This window comes from Geotrypetes seraphini, chromosome 12 (genome assembly GCF_902459505.1).
Source record: "Geotrypetes seraphini chromosome 12, aGeoSer1.1, whole genome shotgun sequence".
NCBI classification, from domain to species: Eukaryota; Metazoa; Chordata; class Amphibia; order Gymnophiona; family Dermophiidae; genus Geotrypetes; species Geotrypetes seraphini.
Window position 1 is genome coordinate 43,571,439 of NC_047095.1, and position 20,826 is coordinate 43,592,264.

Below are 20,826 nucleotides of genomic sequence, written 5' to 3' on the forward strand. Positions count from 1 at the left end.
CTAGCGCACTTTCGTAAAAGGAGCCCTATATGGGTAATTTTTTTTTTTGTAATCTTTTGTCACTATTTAACATTTTGATTGCGCCATCATTTCCTCTAATTCATAGATGTGAAAGAAAACTTTTCACAGATGCATCATGTTATGTTTTCCATTGATGCGTTATGATTCCTTTTTTGTCTGTGCCATATTGTATTGATTCAGTCAAACGAAAATGGGGACAAAGAACTCAATCAGTTGTGAATATTGAGTGATTAAAAGTGATTGTGTCAAATGCTGTAAAATAATCACTCTGTAAATCGTTTGCCATGAACTAATTTAGATATATATATCAACTGCTGATAGAACTCAAGCTCAGAGACATGAAGGCAGTAACGGGGGAAGAACCCCAACACTACCGCCTCACCACCCAATCATCGCATTGTTCAGAACAGTCTTAAGTTGGTTATCAGGGTAGTCGAATATTTAACTTGGCAATGCCACACAGGCTATCTGGTCTCTATATTGCACTAATAAGATTGAAAATTGCAAACTTAGCTTATAGCTCGCTGGTTCCGACGTGACGCGTTTCGGTACTGCTTCAGGGAACCGATAACACACTTCAACAACGTTTCTGAATATGGGCAATGCAGTCTCAAAGAGTTGTCAGAAATGGACCATTCTCGCCAGTGACTTGGCTTCCTCCTATGGAAACTATGGAAATTTTAACTGCCCATATGTGTCAAATTAGGATAAAATTTGGACTGTAAGGATAACTATGGCAAATTGTAGCCGGTAAACTGTATATTATGTATATTAATATCAGACCCCTAATATGTGCCAAGTTAGGATAAAAACTTTTATTGTAATCTTGTACTGAAATTATGCATGTTTAACCTGTAACCCCGTTCTGAGCTCTTTGAGGACAATGGGATAGAAAATGAATTTAATAAATAAATAATTATAATTCCAAAATTGGGAAGCAAAAATATTATGTTATATTATATGCAGACCTATATCCTGCTACATTCTCTCAGTCGGAGTTCTAGGCAGGTTACAAATGGCATTAGTGATACATAGAACTTTACTTGTATAAAACCTTGCATACATAGTATGATAGAAGTCAGAAAGTGGCCTTAGCAGATAAATTTTGCCCAGATAAACAAACATTTACATAGCATCGCTCTTTAGCAGTAAGTTTTCAAGTTTATTCAAGTTTATTAACAAAATTTGATTAATCGCCTATTATAATCACTAAGCGATGTACATAACAAAAATATAATAAATTAAAAAGAGGTTCACAATTTAATAACAAACATTTGACTTAAACAGACATTTAGCTTGGAAGGAGAGGATAAAAGTTACAATTATCATTTGGGGTAGAATAATGGAAATAACAATAGGTAAAGGGACGTAAAAAAACTCAGCAATTATGAACATGCAATGCTTCAAACGTTAAAGGCGTCTCTAAATAAATAAGATTTTAAAGATTTTTTGAATACTAAAATATCTTTTTCTTTACGAATATATTGGGGAAGGGCATTCCACCATAGGGGACCTGTCACAGAAAAAATATCAGCCCTTCTTGTACCAATGATTTTCAGGGAAGGAACTGAAAGAAGATTTTGATTGGTGGAGCGAAGTGGGCGTTGTGTATTATAAGGTATCAAGAGTCTAGATATGAATTGGGGTTCATCACAGGCTAAAGTTTTAAAGATGAGTAGCATTATTTTAAATGTGATTCTATGACCAATAGGTAGCCAGTGAGAATCTATTAACAGCGGAGAAACATGATCGTATTTCTTTGCATTGTAAATTAACTTTATTGCTACAGGATAGCATTCTTCAGGTGCAGAGTAGAGAGTTGCGCAGGGACAGAAATCCCACCCATCTCTGCCCGTCCCCACCAGGATCCTCTCCGTCCCCACAAGGAATTACCTCCATCCCCGCCCGTCCCCATAAAAAGCAGCAATTACTTCTGACAGGATCATCAATTCCACAGTTTCTTTTGTGCTTGCGCTGCTGTTTTCCTTGTGGAATCTCTTTGGTGGAACCCTTTTTTTTGTTTTCTGTTCAGGTAATTTTCTGTTCAGGTAAGTGATCAGGCAGAGTACGGTACAAGGATTCAAACAGGGATTGGACAGATTCCTGAGGGATAGGGGGATCGTGGGATACTGAGAGAGGTGCTGAGATGTAACACAGGTATAGAAAGCTAACCAGGGGTCGCGGCCTGCTCTGGTCGTGCATGTGCAAGACCGGAGGGTGGGGACTTCGATGGGAAGATAGAACTCAATGGGAAACCAAGGTGGCAAGGGGGCCCCTTCTGGTGACTCAGACAGGCCGTGACCTGTTCGGGCCGCCGCGGGAGCGGACTGCCGGGCGGGATGGACCTATGGTCTGACCCGGCGGAGGCACTGCTTATGTTCTTATGTTCTTAAACCCCCTCTTTTACTAAGGCTGATGTGTCCATTATATTATATGGATGAACCCTGCTTCCAACGTCTTACATCCCCGTGGGAGTCCCGTGGGCCAGAGAGGGGTCCCTGTGGGAGTTCCGTGGGTTAGTGGAGATACCCGCGGGACCCCCGTGGGACCCGCGGGATTCCCGCAATCCCCGTTCCCATGCAGACCTCTAGTGCAAAGTAAGCATTCAGAGTGGAGATTAGGGCTCATTTGATAATCCATAGTGCAGTGGTATTCACTAATTTTTGATTAGGGGCCACTTTGGATTCAAATGAGCTGAAGGAGTGCCTCCAAGTATTTTCCCACATGGGTTTGCAACACTGCTGACCTGCGTGTGTCAGCGACATCCATCTTCACTAGCCTACATCTCTCTCAAAAGCGCACCTATATCAAGCCTTACATCACAACTTTCTACCAAACCTTCCCCATCCTGTACCTGCATACCACCAGTCTCTCTCCCAGTCCCCAAATTGTAATAAAACCAAAGGTATGTATCAATGTATCTTTTATTAGAAGAAAAAAAAAAGTATTTAACACAGTACCAGAATAAAAATCTTCACATAACATGCAATACAGCTGACAAAAAAAGAACCACAAAATAATCAATACTTGCAAACATTTCATCTCCAATTAATGAACCGCAAAGCACATCAACAATCAAAATACCAAAAGCTTTTGCCTGTCTTTTATAGTTGTGCTCATAAGTTTACATATCTCTCTCCACTATACCCTAAGCAAGCAACTCTCTTTCCCCTATCCCTGCTCCCCAGAGCAAGCATCTCTCTCTTCTCATCCCCATACCCTGATCAAGTATCCCTCTCTCTCCCCCTATCTCCCTCCCACAAGCAAGCATCCCTCTCTCCCCCTCCCCCATTCCCATCCCCAATAAAGCATCAAGCCAGCAATGAAGATAAGGAAAGTCAGTGCTTCATCTGAGCTGGCTCTTGCTTCTTGGAGCAGAAACATAAACTGTGACTGCCTGGAAGCTTTCCTTCTGCTACTGCTTCCTGCCTATACAGGGACAGGAAGCAGTAAAAGAGGGAAAGCTTCTGGGCTGCCAAAGGCAGTGTGTTTAGCTCACTGACGCTGCCGGTGACCTGAAGAGTGAAAGAGTGACTGCTGGGAGGAGAAGAAGGGAAGCAACTGTCAGATCTTGCTGGGGGGGGGGGGCTTGAACCCCAGACAGGTGCGCGGGCTGCCATTGGCCCCCGGGCTTTCCAATGAAGACCACTGTCATAGTGGCTTCTGAAAAGCCATGTTTTCAGATCTTTGCAGAATCTAATGTATATAGTATTTCCACAAATTCTGTGGGGGGTGAGTTCCAGATTCTTGCAAAATGCATTTTTTTTTTTTTTCTAATACGATATTACAAGATGGAAAATTTTCTGCTACTTCAAATGATGGAAGAGCTTCAAACTCAAGATAATCTCTGGGATGCTATTGGTGTAGAAAAGTTCCTTTTCTGAGCATCCAACCATACATTGTGGGAAGCACTGGAGATCCCTTTTCCCAGGTTCTGCTTCCCCAACCCTATGTCTGTCCTTCCATGTTAGATTGTAAGCTCTTCAGATCAGGAACCATCTATTTAATGGCAAAATGTACAGCGCTGCATATGTGCTATAGAAATAATAAATAGTAGTAGTAGTAGATTTAAATCCAAAATTAAATGATCTTACCGCCCCCCCCCCCCTTTTTACAAAAGCGTGGAAGAGGTTTTTAGTACTAGCTAGCACGATGAATGCTCTCCACCGCTCCGACGGTCATAGGAATTCTATGATCGTAAGACAGGGGTGTCCAATGTCGGTCCTCGAGGGCCGCAGTCCAGTCGGATTTTCAGGATTTCCCCAATGAATATGCATGAGATCTATTTGCATGCACTGCTTTCAATGCATATTCATTGGGGAAATCCTGAAAACCCGACTGGATTGCGGCCCTCGAGGACCGACATTGGACACCCCTGTCGTAAGAGCAGTGCAGAGCATTCAACGTGTCAGCCGGCGCTAAAAACCTCTTCCGCACTTTTGTAAAAGGAGGGGTTAATGAGGAAGCTCCAGGCTTCATTGAAAGAGTCTCTGAGAAGATGCAGTTTTGATGGATTTTCAACGTTTGACTAAAAAAGACTCAAGGCTCCTTTTACAAAGGCGCGCTAGCGGGATTAACGCGCGTGACTTTTCATCACGCGCTATCCTCCCACGCTGGCCAAAAAACTACCGCCTGCTCAAAAGGAGGCGGTAGCGGCCAGTGCGTCCGGTGGTTTAGCGCGCGCTATTATGCGCATTAAACCGCTAGCGCCCCTTTGTAAAAGGAGCCCTCAGTTGAGACCCTCTGGATGTTTCTAGCACCTCTGCCAAGAAAATTCACAAGATAGATTCTACGTACTTCCGCAACTGAATACAATCCATTTGCAAAAATATCCCAAAAATGGTTCGAAGCCCTCCAGGATTGCAGTTTGACACATCCTGATCTATGTCCTACTTTGTTCAAAATTGTGGGCCAGGTCCGATTTCCTTCTGGAAGTATAATATTCACTCGTCCTTAAGAATTCTATCCCTAAGATTAGGGTTACCAGATTTTACGTATGTAAAATCCCAACCCCCCCTAGACTCGCCCCAGCCCCCCTAGACTTGCCCCAGCCCCACCCATCCCTGCCCCATTAAGCCCTCACCACGCCCCAGCCTTGTCCCCAGTCCCGCCCCCTGCAACCTGCTCATCTTGGTCGGGAGGGCATCCGTGCATGCGACACGATGATGTCATGCGCCTGCATGCGACATCACCGCGTTTCATCTGCGCATCCCGACGCAATCTGCTTTTCAAAACCCGGACAAAGTGCCAGGTTTTGGAAAAGCCGTCGACACCTGGACATTCCCTCCAAAAAAAGGACGTGTCTAGGTAAATCCCGACGTCTGGTAACCCTACCTAAGATTAAAGGAAGCAGTTGTGCAGCCATAAAATGCTCGCCATTTATAAGTATTGAACAACCTCTGTCCTATTAATCTCTTTCTCCTCAACAACGCATTTCCGGTCCTATTAACTCTCCTCTTCCCCCCTCTTAAATTCAATCAATTTGTACCTCGCTTAATCTATTGTAAACCGCATAGAACTTAACGGTATTGCGGTATATAAACTGTTATTATTATTATTATTTTATAACTCGCTCAGTGGCTAAAGGAGAATAATCATTTCCTTTCCTGTCAGCCAGGCCTCCTGCCTGGACATGAGATGGAGACTAGAGAATGACACGGTGACAAAATTCATCACCGTTCCCGTCCCCGCGGATAACCGTGGGAAATAATCCCATGTCATTTTCTAGTGTCTATTTCAACCTCGGTCCTTCTACACCAGCATTCTTCAAAGCAAAGCTTGCGGGTCAGTGGTTGTGCCCAATTATACTCTGATTCTTCCCTCTCTCCTTAAAGAATGACATGAAGATGGTTTCCTGCGGTTATCCGCGGGGACGGGAACGGTGATGAATTTTGTCACCGTGTCATTCTCTAATGGAGACTTCATCGGTAGCTCTGACCGACGATCTTAAGAGACTTAGATTCAGGCAAGGACTCTGTGGGTAGTTACGCTCGATTTTCTCATCTGCCTCCATTGGACCTCGGTGTCAGAGGCAAAATGAGGAACTTGTTCTTCTCTCTTTTTTTTTTTTCTTTAAGTCAGAGGATTCAACGGGTACAAACAGCAGATGAATCGTCGAAGCCATGGGCTTTAACATATGGTGTGCTCCAGGGTTCCCTTTCCCTCCCACCCCCCCATCCCCCACTGTTATTCAATGTGTACAAGTATCTTTTCAGCAAAACCAGCATTTTAAGGCTGGACAGGCATAAAATGATAAATATGTCTGTAGCTGCATTTTTAAAATTCTACTATAGCCAACTGGGGAGAAAGTAAAGGACAGATTTGAGACCTGCTGCATAATACCTTAAAAGGTGAGACGGAAGCAGATAGCTTGGCATTTTGTAATAAGGCTGAAACACCTCCCTCGTGTCCTTTTCGGTCCAGCTTTTCAATCATTCAGTGTGTGGGCTATCTGACAAACAGTGTGGGACTTAGACAGACAAAATAATAATTTTTCTGCATGATTAATTTGTAGTTTGCTGAGAAATCTCAACATCGTCAACGTGCAGCATCTCTCTGACTGCTCTACTACAGTCCTCAGCTGGAAGACTAAAAATACGATATGATCGTATATGATCAGCGAATGCACAACCCCAACCCCCCCCAAAAAAATACCCAAAACACCACTTTGAATGACTGATGAGACAGTTTATACATGATGCGCATAAACAAAATTAGTTTTGGTCAGGAAATATAATTTGGATTTGGATTACTTCTATTGTTATTCTATTATTTTGATTTCTCTTAGAATTCCTATGAGCCATGGCCTGAGATTTTTTTTAAAAACCCTAATGCGGCTTCATAAAAGGGGGGAGGGGGTTATTTATTTCTCCACTGGCTGTTACCATTTGCCCCATTTTCCCTATTATCAGTGTCATTTCTGTCTTTGAGACTGTTGGTTTTCTCTTTGTATTTCAGACTGTTTAGTTTTATTTTTAATAATATTTTCACCTTTTAAACTTCTGATGTGGCACCGAGTTCTTGTGAAGATTAAGCAATGTACGGTACATACCTAGAGAAAGATATCATGTTACCTGTTCTAAGTCCTGCATTCTTGATTTCCATTGCTTGCAGTTACTCAGATTTTCCATCACAAAAGGAAGGTCTGGTTCACTGAGAGGTTCCCTCCCCCCCCCCCCCCCCCCCAATCTTTCTCCACAGAAATAAGCTTGGTGAATTTAATCTACTTGCGGTATTTTTGGAACAAAATGTTTTCAGATAAAACACTGGAGTGGGGTGACATCTAAGTTCCTGTGGCGCTTTACATAAAAACAAAAGTTCCATTTCTGCTATCATAGTTAAAACATAGTATAGTTTGCTCAACTTAACCCAACAAAATTCAGCATATAGAAAGATTCTAGTTAAAAAGGAAAAAAAAAGATTTACATGACTCCATGCATCCCTTCTTAATCACAGTGCAGAGCACTGAACTAAAAGTACCCTAAAAATGTACCAATTGATGGCTAAAACCTGTGCTGGAAATATTAAAATCACACTTTAGACATTTAAGAGGCAAGGTAGGAGTCCCAATGCATTATGGGATAGGTCTATTCTACAAAGGCATCTGAGCAGCCAGATTCCATTATAGAATACTAGTAGAAAACTTTATTGGTGCATCTACATGAAGGTGTGGTCATTTACACCAGATCTATGGTTGGTATAAATAGACATGCTCAAATGTTACATGGAACATGTGCAACTGATAGTATTCTATAAGTTGTGTGCATTTGAATTTTGAAGAGCAGGTCTCATCCGTAGTTGCTAAAGGATTTGGGGCATTAAGACAGCTTAGAGCTATTCGAGAATTTTTGGATGAGAAATTGTTACATACCTTAATTCATGCTTTTGTACTATCTAAATTGGATTATGGCAATTTAGTATATGCAGGAATAAACAGCAGGGCAATTAAAGCGCTTACAAACAGTACATAATGCTGCGATTCGGTTGTTAGGCCATGCACATATTCATGATCATGCGACTCCTTTGTATTTAAATTTCCACTGGTTACCAATGGAATGTAGGATTAAATTTAAGATTTTGATGTTAGCACATAGAGCATTGTTTGAGTTACAACCATTATATCTTTCTAATTTGGTGTTATTCTATGCGCCTAGGCGCTTATTAAGATCTTTGAATGATAATAGAATAGTTGTTCCCCATATCTCAAAGGCTCATCTTGCCTAGACTAGAAATTGTGCATTTTTTTTATTTTAGTCCCAATATTACGGAACAGCTTTCCTGCAGAATTGAGAAAGGAAGAATCTTTTCAAAATTTCAAAAGATATTTAAAGGCATATTTTTTTCAACTGGCCTTTTTAAATCGTTGGGATACAAATCTGGGACTGCAGTCTGCATTTGTACATTTTTATAATTTTTAATTTATATTAATTAACTAATTGTTGTCTTATTAATTTGGATGTTATGATATTATGTATTAGAAATGTTATGTCTTTTCTTTTTCTTTTCTATTTAAATGGAGTTCTTTTCATAATTTTGATTGAATTATATTGTAAACCGCTTTGATCCTTTTTGGCTGTATATGCAGAGGAGAGAATCCTGCATTCACCGTGGGCCTCATCTGGGGCAGCCTCCTTGGAGCGGCTAGGGCACGGGCAGTGTGTCTGGGAGGGAATGCATGGATGGGAGAACATCTCAGAGGAGGAGACATAGGCATCCTGGGACTGTCGGCCAAGTCTCTTCCCTGAAGAAGCCCTTTCTGGAAACATCAATCGCTCCTCCTAAACTTACTTGCTCCACTTCATCACTTCATCATGCTTCTATTCCTTTCTCTCCTCTCTTCTACCTTCCAAAGTATTTAGATCAATGCTGTCTTGTTAAAATGTTTATTTTATTTTTATTTTTCCTCTAACTCTACTTTTCACTTCTCTATTACCCTCCAGGTACTTTAGTTAGATTGTGAGCCTTCGGGACAGTAAGGGAATTTTTCAAGTACCTTTCTTATTTCTAATCTTAATGTATATTTTCTGTAAACCGCTTAGAACCTAACGGATGTAGCGGTATATAAGAAATAAATAACATAAATAACATATATAAAGATTTTAATAAACATAAACATACACCCATGTCCCATCCATGCTCCACCCACATATAAGCCCCTGGGCACTGTGCCACATATGTGTGTCTTTACAGAAAATTTCTTACTGACATATATGGAACTTCTGGCTATTACAGGATTACCCCATTGAGTTCTCTACAAGGTCACCTCCATCTTCCCCCTCCCTCACATAATTCTTACATCCTTCCTTCAACCCCTGTCACTCTTTCTTTTCTAAAATCACAGAGGAGGAAACTACTCATTTTCTTTCCTCTTCCAAACTTGCTACTTATGCCTCTGGCCTATTCCTGCCCATCTCAGCTCTATCTCCATCCCTTCCATCTATTGTATCCTCAACTTTCCACTACAACTGTTCCTGATGCCTTCAAATTTGCTGATTACACTTCTCTTCAAAAAACTTTCATTGGCCTCTACCTGCCCTTCCAGCTACCATCCTATTTCCTTTTTACATCTGAGCTATTTGAATTCGCTCTTCACTGCCACTATATCTGACTTTCTTTCATCTCAAGCTATTCTTCATTCAATCTGGCTTTCATCCTCTAAATTCAACTGAAAAAAGCACTTGCCAAAGTCTCCAGTAGCCTGGACCCCTAGCCAGACCCAAGGGCCTTTACTCAATCATCCTTATTGACCTATCCACTGCTTTTGACACAGTTATCACCACTTTCACCCTAATATACTGTTCTCACATGGATTTTAGGACTCTGTTCTGTCTTGGTTTTCTTCCTTTCTGTGTATGTTTTGGTGGATCTTCCTCCATTGGAATCCCAGTATCAGTCAGTAAACATCATATCTCTATTTTGAGACCTTCTCTTCTTTCGTTATACTGATTCCCTTAGTGCTTTGATCTCTTTCATCGCTCCATGGCGCAACCTCACCTGTAGTACTGCGTTCAATTCTGATCTCCTTATCTCAAGAAAGATATAGCAGCATTAGAAAAGGTTCAAAGAAGAGTGACCAAGATAATAAAGGGGTTGGAAAGACTAAAAAGGTTAGGGCTCTTCAACTTGGAAAAGAGACGGCTGAGGGGAGATATGATTGAAGTCTACAAAACCATGAGTGGAGTAGAACAGGTACAAGTGGATCGATTTTTCACTCCATCAAAGATTACAAAGACTAGGGGACACTCCAAGAAGTTACAGGGAAATACTTTTAAAACCAATAGGAGGAATTTTTTTTTTTTTAACTCAGAATAGTTAAGCTCTGGAACGTGTTGGCAGAGGATGTGGTAAGAGCGGGTAGCGTAGCTGGTTTTAAGAGAGGTTTGGACAAGTTCCTGGAGGAAAAGTCCATAGTCTGTTATTGAGAAAGACATGGGGGAAGCCACTGCTTGCCCTGTATTGGTAGCATGGAATATTGCTACACCTTGGGTTTTGGCCAGGTATTAGTGACCTGGATTGGCCACCATGAGAATGGGCTATTGGACTTGATAGACCTTTGGTCTAACCTAGTAAGGCTATTCTTATGTTCTTATCTTTACACTGAGGATTCCTAGATCTAATATCTATACCAGAAATTTAGGCTCAAGTCTTAGAATGCTTGTCTGACCTTACTACTTTGATGTCCCACCGACATTTGAAGCTAAACATGGCCAAGATTGAGATTTTTATCTTTCTCTCTAAACCCACCTCTCTTGCCCCCCATTCTCTATTTCTCCTCCGCTCATAATCTTGGGGTCATCTTTGACTCCTGTCGTTGATTGCTAAAACCTGTTATTTCTTTAGAGCATCATTAAAATGCATCCTTTCCTTACGGAACACACTATCAAAACCATTATCCACACTCATATCACTTCCCATTTAGATTCCTGTAACCTGTTCCCCACTGAATTCCCCTCTTCCCCCTTCAATCTATTCAGAATTCTGCTGCATGACTTTTCTTCCACCAGTGTTGCTACATTCACATAACCCCTCTCTTGAAGTCATCTTATTAGCTCCCTATCTTTCTCACATACATTCAAAATTCTTTTACCGATTTACAGTACGAGTCCATTCATTCTGCAGCTCTTCAGTATCTCTCTACTCCTCAGGACCTCCTATCTGTGCCCTTCCTCTCCACTGCCAACTCCAGACTTCATTCCTTCCATTTTGCTATAACGAATGCCTGGAACAGACTTCTATGGCTCTATTCAAATCCAGGCTATATGCCTACCTTTTTGAGGCTGCTTTTAAATCGCAGCCCTGTTTGTCTGCCTTGAATAGCTTGTAAGTTCTGTTGAGCAGGGGACTGACTCTTATGTGTTTGTGTATAGCCGTGCTTACCTCTGGCAGTGCTATAGAAATGATAAATAGTAGTCACAGCAGAAGATCATTTTCATTTCACAGAATTCTGTTCTAGAATCTCTAATTGTTAATATCTACTGCAGGAGCCAATCAGAACACTGGATTTGTTTCGAGGCATCCACTGGAGGTTCACAAATTAACAATATGTCCTTGCAGATTATCCAGGATTAAGGCCCTAAAACCAAAGGCGTTGGCAAGATGGGGTGCAAGGAGGGGGGGGGGGGCGGCTCCCCCAAACAGATTTTGAATAAAATGGTGCCTAAGCAGATCAGTCAAGTTTATTAGTTCAAGTTTATTAGGATTTTTATATACCGCCTATCAAGGTTATCTAAGCGGTTTTACAATCAGGTACTCAAGCATTTTCCCTATCTGTCCCGGTGGGCTCACAATCTATCTATTTTACCAAAGGTCTGCTGCCCACCGGCTTCAAAACCTAGCTACACTTCTGCCTAAAGCCCTTGGGGCCCTATGTTCAAAGCCGCAAATGCAGGCCGCAGCAGCCAACCTCACTGAAAATTCAGCCCCTCCCCCACAGGGCATTCATAGTGATTCTAGAATATCAGTGACTTTCCCCACTAATAAGCTTCCTTGCAGTAATCAATGGGACCACTAAATTCATATTGCAATTTTCAACCAAGTTTATCATTTCTTGAAACATTCACACATATGCTGCTGTTTGTTTTAAATTGACTTTGCACTCGGCACATTGGTCTCGAGGAGAAAGAGAGCAACCTCTATACCCAGGTCCCTAAGGGAAGCAATTAGCTGAAAGACTGGACAAAACTCTGCCCTACACAACTTTTATTTGAAAATGAAGTGGGTCAGACCAGTGGTCCATCGTGCCCAGCAGTCCGCTCATGCGGCAGCCCTCTGATCAAAGATCAGTGCCCTAACTGAGACTAGCCCTACCTGGGCACGTTCCGGTTCAGCAGGAACTTGTCTAACTTTGTCTTGAATACAAAGGATTTAAAGGGTCTTTCTCATTTAGCAAAATGAATTCAGTACATGCTAGTGAACAGCTTTGCTTTAATAAAAAGTTGCAGAAAATCCGATGGCTGAAGCAACTTAGGATGTGTGTGGGAGGAAATTGTTTGTTAGAATTTCTTTTGATGTGTTGATCACCTGATTTCATAAAATTTAATTCACTAAACCTTGCCAGTGACAGCACTGCAAACCATAAAGGATTTAAACCAGGGGTTACAACAATATAACTCCCTAAGCCTCTCTCTGATTAGGTTGCAGGTTTGCCTAGTTGTTTTTTTTTTTTAGAATGTCTGGCATTCGTGCTTATGGTACTCGGAGTAGGGAAAAGAGTGTTTCTTTCTAAAAATTCCCTTCATAAGTATACCCTAAAATAGATGACATGTGCGTCATGTACACAAGAGTCTGTCAATGTTATGAGAGTCTGTGTGCGTAAGGATACGACTGCCCAAAGAAGCATCATTCTTTGACGCGATTGGTCCTTGAAAACTAATCACAAGTAATTTTGTTTTTATTTTTTATGCAGTACTTATCCTAACTTGAGCAATAAAGCAAGCAAGGCTTTGTTACCGTTTGGCTCTTCTTATCTTTGCGAACTTGGATTTTCAGATCTGGCATCAATTAAATCAATTAAAAAAAAAAAAAGAGAACGATTGCAGATAGTGGATGATGAAATGCGTGTTTGCTTGTCGACTATCGAGCTGCGTTTTGAGTTAATTTGCACTAAAAAAACAATCACATCCATCGCGTTGATTAGCAATTCTATTCTATCGACTTTAGTTTCACCGTTGTTAGAATTACCCATACATAGCTTAAAAAACTTTAAATAAATAACTCTCAAATTTAATTTTGTTTTGTTGGTTTTGCAATTTTATAATTTCAATTATAATGTGCCACGAGAAACATTTGCTCTGTTTAGAGTGCCGGAGCTAAAAAGGTTTGAGAGACACTGCATTGTTGTACAGTGTTCCCCCGCGCATTTGCAGTCCGCGGACTAGTTCATTCACAGTCTGCTCCGACCGCCTCTTCCTGTAGTAAAGTCGGGCTATACCAATCAGCATGTCAAAGCAGCTCCTGATTGGTGTTGCCCGACTTTACTACAGGAAGAGGCGGTCGGAGCAGACCGCAAGTGATTTTCTTCACCCGCAGGCGCTCCAGCTGCTCTCTCCTGCCTCCCCTGCCTTTTGACAGGTGAAAAACCGCATTTGTGTTTTTTTTAAATTCATGGGGGTTCCTGGGACGGAACCCCAGCGAATTTCGGGGGAGTACAGTATATGGTCTGGTTTCTCTCTCTACTATGGCTTTGGCTTTCAGTCCATTTGAAACCTAATCCCCATGAGACTCAGAGCCCATAATCTTTGGAAAAAGTCATAACCTGTGTTGAATGATCTGTCTGGCAGACTGAGCGGCACTGGTTGGCAATGTGGATTACCCTCTACTACCCAACAGTCTGCATCCAACGTTGCCTCGTGCTATCTCATACCTCACATGGGGGAAAAAAATGATCCAAGTTCCATCCTCTGTTTAATTTTTCTTTGGATATTTTTGAGAGGCTGCTGGGTGCTTCCCGATTTAAACTTGAATGTTTAATGTGCAACGCCGCATGCATCTGGTAGCGCTGTAGAAATAACAAATTGTTCAACTTTTCTTTGGGGGTATGGTTTGTTTGTTGTTTTTTTGTTTTTTTTTTTTACTATCTCAAGCATTCTTTTAAGTCGCGACTTCTCAGACATATTCTCTTTGGCAAAAATGGGATTTCACAGCTTTCAAATGCTGTAAGATGCACGCTCGTACGCAAATTCAGAATTCTATAAATGGTGCTTAACTTGTGGGCGCTGAGGAATGCAAAGTGCCAAGCAAAAGCCGGGGTGCCGTTTGTAGAATTGTCCTAAAGCCGTTTGTAGAATTGTCCTAAAGCCGTTAGTGGGCACTGAAACCTTAGGCAAACTCTACGCCGGGGTTTTCTTGGCCTAAATGAGTGTGCCTAAGTCAGAACATGCCCAAGATCCGTCAGAATCCACCCCTAACCACAACTACTTTCTGGTAGGCACCTTGAAGTAAACTTTCATCTTGAAGTGGTAGGCGCCTGCCATCCAATTTAGTGATTTTTCAATTAACCGTACCAATTAAGGCTTATTAAATAATTGTTGAGCACCTTGAGATCGGCTAAGCGCACCAATCTAAGTGCCTAGCTTTGGTGTCTTTTAGAGCAGTGATTCCCAATCCTGTCCTGGAGGACCACCAGGCCAATCGGGTTTTCAGGCTAGCCCTAATGAATATGCATGAGAGAGATTTGCATACGATGGAAGTGATAGGCATGCAAATTTGCTTCATGCATATTCATTAGGGCTAGCCTGAAAACCCGATTGGCCTGGTGTTCCTCCAGGACAGGGTTGGGAACCATTGTTTTAGAGAATCGGGGCCATAGTGTCATTTAAAAGCGAAATCATTCTCCGCACTGCTCAAGCCTTTTAGATCTGTGAAATGTTTGTACCCTGCCAGGACAGCTCCAAAATCTAATATTCCCATTCTAATACAAGTCTAAGAGCATAAGAATTGCCGCTGCTGGGTCAGACCAGTGGTCCATCGTGCCCAGCAGTCCATTCAAGCGGCAGCCCTCTGGTCAAAGGCCAGCGCCCTAACTGAGACTAGCCCTATCAGCGTAAGTCCTTGTTCAGCAGGAATTTGTCTAACTTTGTCTTGAATCCCTGGAGGGTGTTTTCACCTATTACAGTCTCTGGAACGACTACAAATATTTTCGCAAAGAAATCAAAACCCACCTATTCAAAAAATTTATACAGATGGTTTAACCCCAAACAGATCCCCCTCAACGCAATTCCCCCCTCCTCCCCCCTTCACCAGTTCCCTTCTCTTTAGCCTCAAGCATGTCAACTGCTTCCCTAACGGTATATATACTGGATCTGCACTATTTCCTATTTGTACAGCATCTTGTAGCTCTTGAAATATACAGCTCCATTATTCTTGTAACTTCTCCTGGAAATGACCAGAATTCTCTCTGTAATTATCCTGGAAATGTCCAGTTGTCTCTTTTGTAATCCGCCCAGAACTGCAAGGTTGAGGCGGAATAGAAATCAGTAATGTAATGGAAGAGCGTTCCAGTTTTCTACCACTCTCTGGGTGAAGAACTTCCTTACATTTCTGCGGAATCTATCCCCTTTCAACTTTAGAGAGTGCCCTCTCGGTTCTCCCTACCTTGGAGAGGGTGAACAACCTGTCCTTATCTACTAAAAACCTCATTGAGTATCAGTTATAGTTACATTAATGTACTAATTAGCCTTAATATCTTGTAGCATAGGGAGCTGAACACTTTTTTGTTTGGGGGGGGCCCAAAAGCTCCACCCTAGCCCCCAACATGATCCTGCGGCACGACGACTCCCCCACCTACTTTCCCCGGTTGCTGTAATTTTACATTTTGGGGCAGCCGCCGCACTGTGTCAATGAGCAGGTGTGCCCCGGAAGTCTTCATTCTAGAGCGACGCTGCGCAGCAGCAGGCGTGGCAGCTGCTCGCAAATTTAAAATTACGGCGGCCAGGAGGAAGTGGGTGGCGAACTAGAGCCCATTTTGGGGGAGGCCATTGCCCCCGTGGCCTTCCCCCGTTCTGATGCCTATACCTTGTAGCATTTCAGCTCATAAGAACTATTTTTACTTTTAGTGTTAATGCGTCATAAATTACTAAACTATAATTTGTTTCAAAATAAAATATTTGGTATAAAGTTTGGAAAATATAATTTAAACCACAGACAAAGGAAAATACTGCAGACTGATGCACAAGATGCAGGCACAGTTTATTTTAAACAAACAGATTGCTGTGTACAAATGAACCACTTTATGTTAAAAATGAGACCCAACACGGTCCGTGTGGTTCCTCAGGGGTCGCAAAAAGTAGTGGTTATAAAAGACAAGCAACAAATGCCTGATCTGTATGTTGTGTACTTGGGCGGAGACGATGCATCAGCTGATGTTGTATACTTGGGCAGTGACGATGCATCAGCTGATGTTGTATACTTGGGCAGTGACGATGCATCTGCTGATGTTGTATACTTGGGCGGAGACGATGCATCAGCTGATGTTGTGTACTTGGGCGGAGACGATGCATCAGCTGATGTTGTGTACTTGGGCGGAGACGATGCATCAGCTGATGTTGTGTACTTGGGCGGTGACGATGCATCAGCTAATGTTGTGTACTTGGGCGGAGACGATGCATCAGCTGATGTTGTGTACTTGGGCGGAGACGATGCATCAGCTGATGTTGTGTACTTGGGCGGAGACGATGCATCAGCTGATGTTGTGTACTTGGGCGGAGACGATGCATCAGCTGATGTTGTGTACTTGGGCGGTGACGATGCATCAGCTGATGTTGTGTACTTGGGCGGTGACGATGCATCAGCTGATGTTGTGTACTTGGGCGGAGACGATGCATCAGCTGATGTTGTGTACTTGGGCGGAGACGATGCATCAGCTGATGTTGTGTACTTGGGCGGAGACGATGCATCAGCTGATGTTGTGTACTTGGGCGGAGACGATGCATCAGCTGATGTTGTGTACTTGGGCGGAGACGATGCATCAGCTGATGTTGTGTACTTGGGCGGAGACGATGCATCAGCTGATGTTGTGTACTTGGGCGGAGACGATGCATCAGCTGATGTTGTGTACTTGGGCGGAGACGATGCATCAGCTGATGTTGTGTACTTGGGCGGTGACGATGCATCAGCTGATGTTGTGTACTTGGGCGGTGACGATGCATCAGCTGATGTTGTGTACTTGGGCGGTGACGATGCATCAGCTGATGTTGTGTACTTGGGCGGTGACGATGTACTACTGAACAGCTGTTCGGTAGCACATTATCACCACCCAAGTACACAACATACAGATCAGGCATTTGTTGCGTGTCTTTTATAACCATTATTTTTTGGGAGCCCTGAGGAACCACACGGACCGTGTTGGGTCTCAGTTTTTACACAAAGTGGTTCATCTGTACGCAACAATCTGTTTGTTTGTTTAAAATAAACTGTGCTGCATCTTTTGCATCTGTCTGCAGTATATGCCTTTGTCTGTGGTTTATCGTATTTTTTACTGCAGATTTGTTGGATTTTCTTTTTGTCCTTAGAAAAAATATTTAAACATGGCACACATGAAATATAAGAAAAAAAATACACTATGAAATAACCTGCTCCAGACTGTGTGATCATGAAGAGGTACATACAGCTCGTCAGAGCGCAATACATCCGAGGCATGAACTGATATAATATTTTTTCCTTCATTAACATGGGTCTTTTTTTTTTTTTTGCCCATTTTAGTACAACAGAAAGACATACATTGCATCTCTAATGAGGGCATTCTTACAAGCTAAAAGATCAGGGCACATGGTGTGAGCAGTAGATTATGTGCACCCAGCTTTCACTGGAATCAGAAAAAAAGCCGTAAAACGTTTCGCCACCAACAAGAACTGTTCAGCCTTGCTATTGTCATCATTTGCATTTCACAGTTATAATTATCCTCTGCACCAGGGGTCTCCAAAGTCCCTCCTCGAGGGCCGAATCCAGTCAGGTTTTCGGGATTTCCCCAATGAATATGCATTGAAAGCAGTACATGCACATAGATCTCATGCATAGTCATTGGTGAAATCCCGAAAACCCTGACTGGATTCGGCCCTCGAGGAGGGACTTTGGGAGACCCCCTGCTCCGCACAGAATAAAGCATTGTTTGACATTGCTAAGGGGACTTCTCAGGTTGGCCCAGCACATCCCGAAACTCATCATGCAGGTAAGAGGAGGTTATGGCCATTTCGTCGATCTGATGGAATGGATTGTCCTTTAAGAAGAGGCTGCCTCTTTGGAAGCCACATATGTACAGTAATGCGATGCAGTGGTTGCCATGGTAAGTACACGTATACCAGACAAACAGGAGGACACATCCCACACATGGACATCCTGCTTAACCCCTCCCTCCCCCAACCAAATGGCATATTCCTAAACCATGCATGGATTTTTTCATACTCAAAACTCATCGTTATATTTCTGCTACGAAACTAACCTGGGTTACGTCATAATCGACTTTGAGCTCAACGGATTAATGCTTTTTGACAACTGTTTTGCTTGTCACGCTTATCAACTTTGGAACACAATCAAATCCCCAACAGGGCAAGACTGATGGTACAGAACTTCAAAAAAAAAACAAAAAAAAACCCCAACAACAACAACAAAAAGACTCGCAGCAGACAGCACTTAAAGGAAAGGGAAGGACTTGTATCTTTGAAAACTGGACAGAATTATTACTCTCTCATTTTAGGGGAGGAAGCATTGACAATTGGAACAACTGATCTCTGGAACATGGGTTTACATACAGCATACCAGAAAAGCACATTACAATCAGTAAATTCCCCCTCCCTCTCAGCCATTATAGATACAACTATGAATACCATATTGAACATTATTTCCTTTGTGTGTTTAAGAAATCTTTAAGGAAATCCAAATATCTAGAACAGGCAACATTCAGTTGCTAAGTTCTATAGGAGCCTGATTTTAAGACCATGATGCCTCAGACTGGGAGAAGGGATTTCTAGGCCTATTAACAGTGAAAGAAAAAGCAGAGGATTTACAGCACTCTTTCTATGAAGTACTTTACAGAGGAATCCTAATTCAGTTAGGGTGCTTAACACGCTTGATCTTTTATACCAGTCCTGACAAACTTTAGTTCATGTGATTTGGGGAAGAAAGGGGACGGAGTGGAGCAATCACCTCAGCACCATTTCTATCCTAAATGGTGTTATAAAGAGCACCATTTTGTGTACCTTTGAGCCCACGGCAGGAACATGGAATAGAAATGGAAATCGGATAGCAAATGCAATAAATGCATCAAGTACCACAGCTCAGACATTCTTTTCATCACCAACCAAAGTGTAAAATCATCATTTGCCCATATTGCGCCGTCAGGAAAACCAAATCCTGGAAAAGCCAGTCTTAGCTGCTCCTTTCCACCAAAAGATATAAATAATTAGCTGTTACTATTAAACCCCTGGGGCAGCAAATCAAGGTATGCAAAAGATTTCTATACGTACAACTGATCGAGCATCCACCACCACTGTGGTCCGCTTGGCACCCTTAAAGAAATCCACAGCCCAAATCCTTTCGCCTATAAACTGACACAGGACGAGCCACAAACGATTGGGGGCTTCATTCTGGCACCAGCGAGAATTCGCCTCTAGTCACATCCTTAATCGTCTACAAATGCCATTATCCTTGCTTTTTTTTTTTTTTTTTTTTGTAAGACACGATGCACTCTGCCTTCCTCCCGGAAAATGCTACACAGGCGAGCACTGGGAGGACACCGAGCACACAGACCGGTGGGGGGCGGGGGGGGGGGAGAGCACCCGGCCACCTGCAAACCACTGGATGGACATCCTGATGAGCCTGAAATTCAAACCGAGGTTGCTGGAAACCCTGGGAGCTGCGATCTGGGCAAATACAAAAGCCTGACATGGACACAGGCAAAGAGCAAACCTTTCTCCCCCTACGGAGCTAGGCTAGGGGAGCAAGGGGGGGGGGGAGTCCTCACCGCTGCAGCCACTTTCCAAAATCCTAACACTGGTCGGATTCTTTTCCATTCTTTAGAGCACAGCAGATAATTCGATGATTAGAAGCAAGAAAAAAAACTCGGTTCTCCCCCGCCTTACCGCAGGGGCACCAAGAACCCTCCCCCCCCCCCCCCCCCCCCCAGACCGTGGCACTTAGACTAACCTTGGTTTAAGCGCAGGTGAGGAGCAGCATACTCGCCCCGGGAGGCGGAGTGCACGTCCATCCGTCTTCACCTGCAGGGCAGGAGATGTGGCTGTTATTCCTACGGGGGAGGGGGGGGGGGGGGTTGGGCTCCGCGGTGGTGGGCGATTCTTTCAGCAAAGCCGCCACTAGACCATGCCCTCGGCGCAGCGCTCTTCAGGTAGATGGCCGGATATTCCCCATGAGGCTGAAGCTGTGCCCGGCAGAAAAAGGAACCGCATGCACCGTGTCGAGCAAAAAAAAAAAAAAAAAAGTCTGCCCCGAAATCCTCCCCAATAGATCCTCACCAGCCAAAGAGAATAAGCCCAGATCAGGTCCTCCTCAGCATCCGTTCGTGGAAGAACAGGGAAAAAAAAAGTTGCTGTGTATTCTGCTGTCAAAAATCCCGATGAAATTAAGAAGAAGGGGGGGGGGGGGAGGAAATGGAGCGCAAGAGGAAGATGGAATAACTGAAGCTGGCTTATCTACAGCTAGCCCCGCCCCCTCGCATAGGAGGGGCGTGTCTTTGAGATGACAACCGCGTCGGGGGCGTGGCTAGGCGGAGGCTCGTGCCCTGACTCTATTGGTCAACGCTCAGGCTCTCCGGCAGCTGCTCCCCTTCGAGGCAGTGCTCGCGCTGTAGGCGATGGA

General features: G+C 43.1%; 1 protein-coding gene across 9 annotated transcripts in view; it reads right to left on the minus strand.

The window, feature by feature from the left end:
* Positions 1–20,616, minus strand: part of LRRC7 (leucine rich repeat containing 7) — a 464,098-nt gene extending 443,482 nt beyond the window's left edge. For 8 of the 9 annotated variants that reach the window (XM_033916815.1, XM_033916814.1, XM_033916811.1 and 5 more), the window contains exon 1: positions 20,158–20,616. The gene's annotated coding sequence lies outside the window, so the exon portion shown is untranslated. The remainder of the gene's footprint in view (positions 1–20,157) is intronic. The other variant, XM_033916810.1, reaches the window with a different exon arrangement.
* Positions 20,617–20,826: the final 210 nt, after the last annotated feature.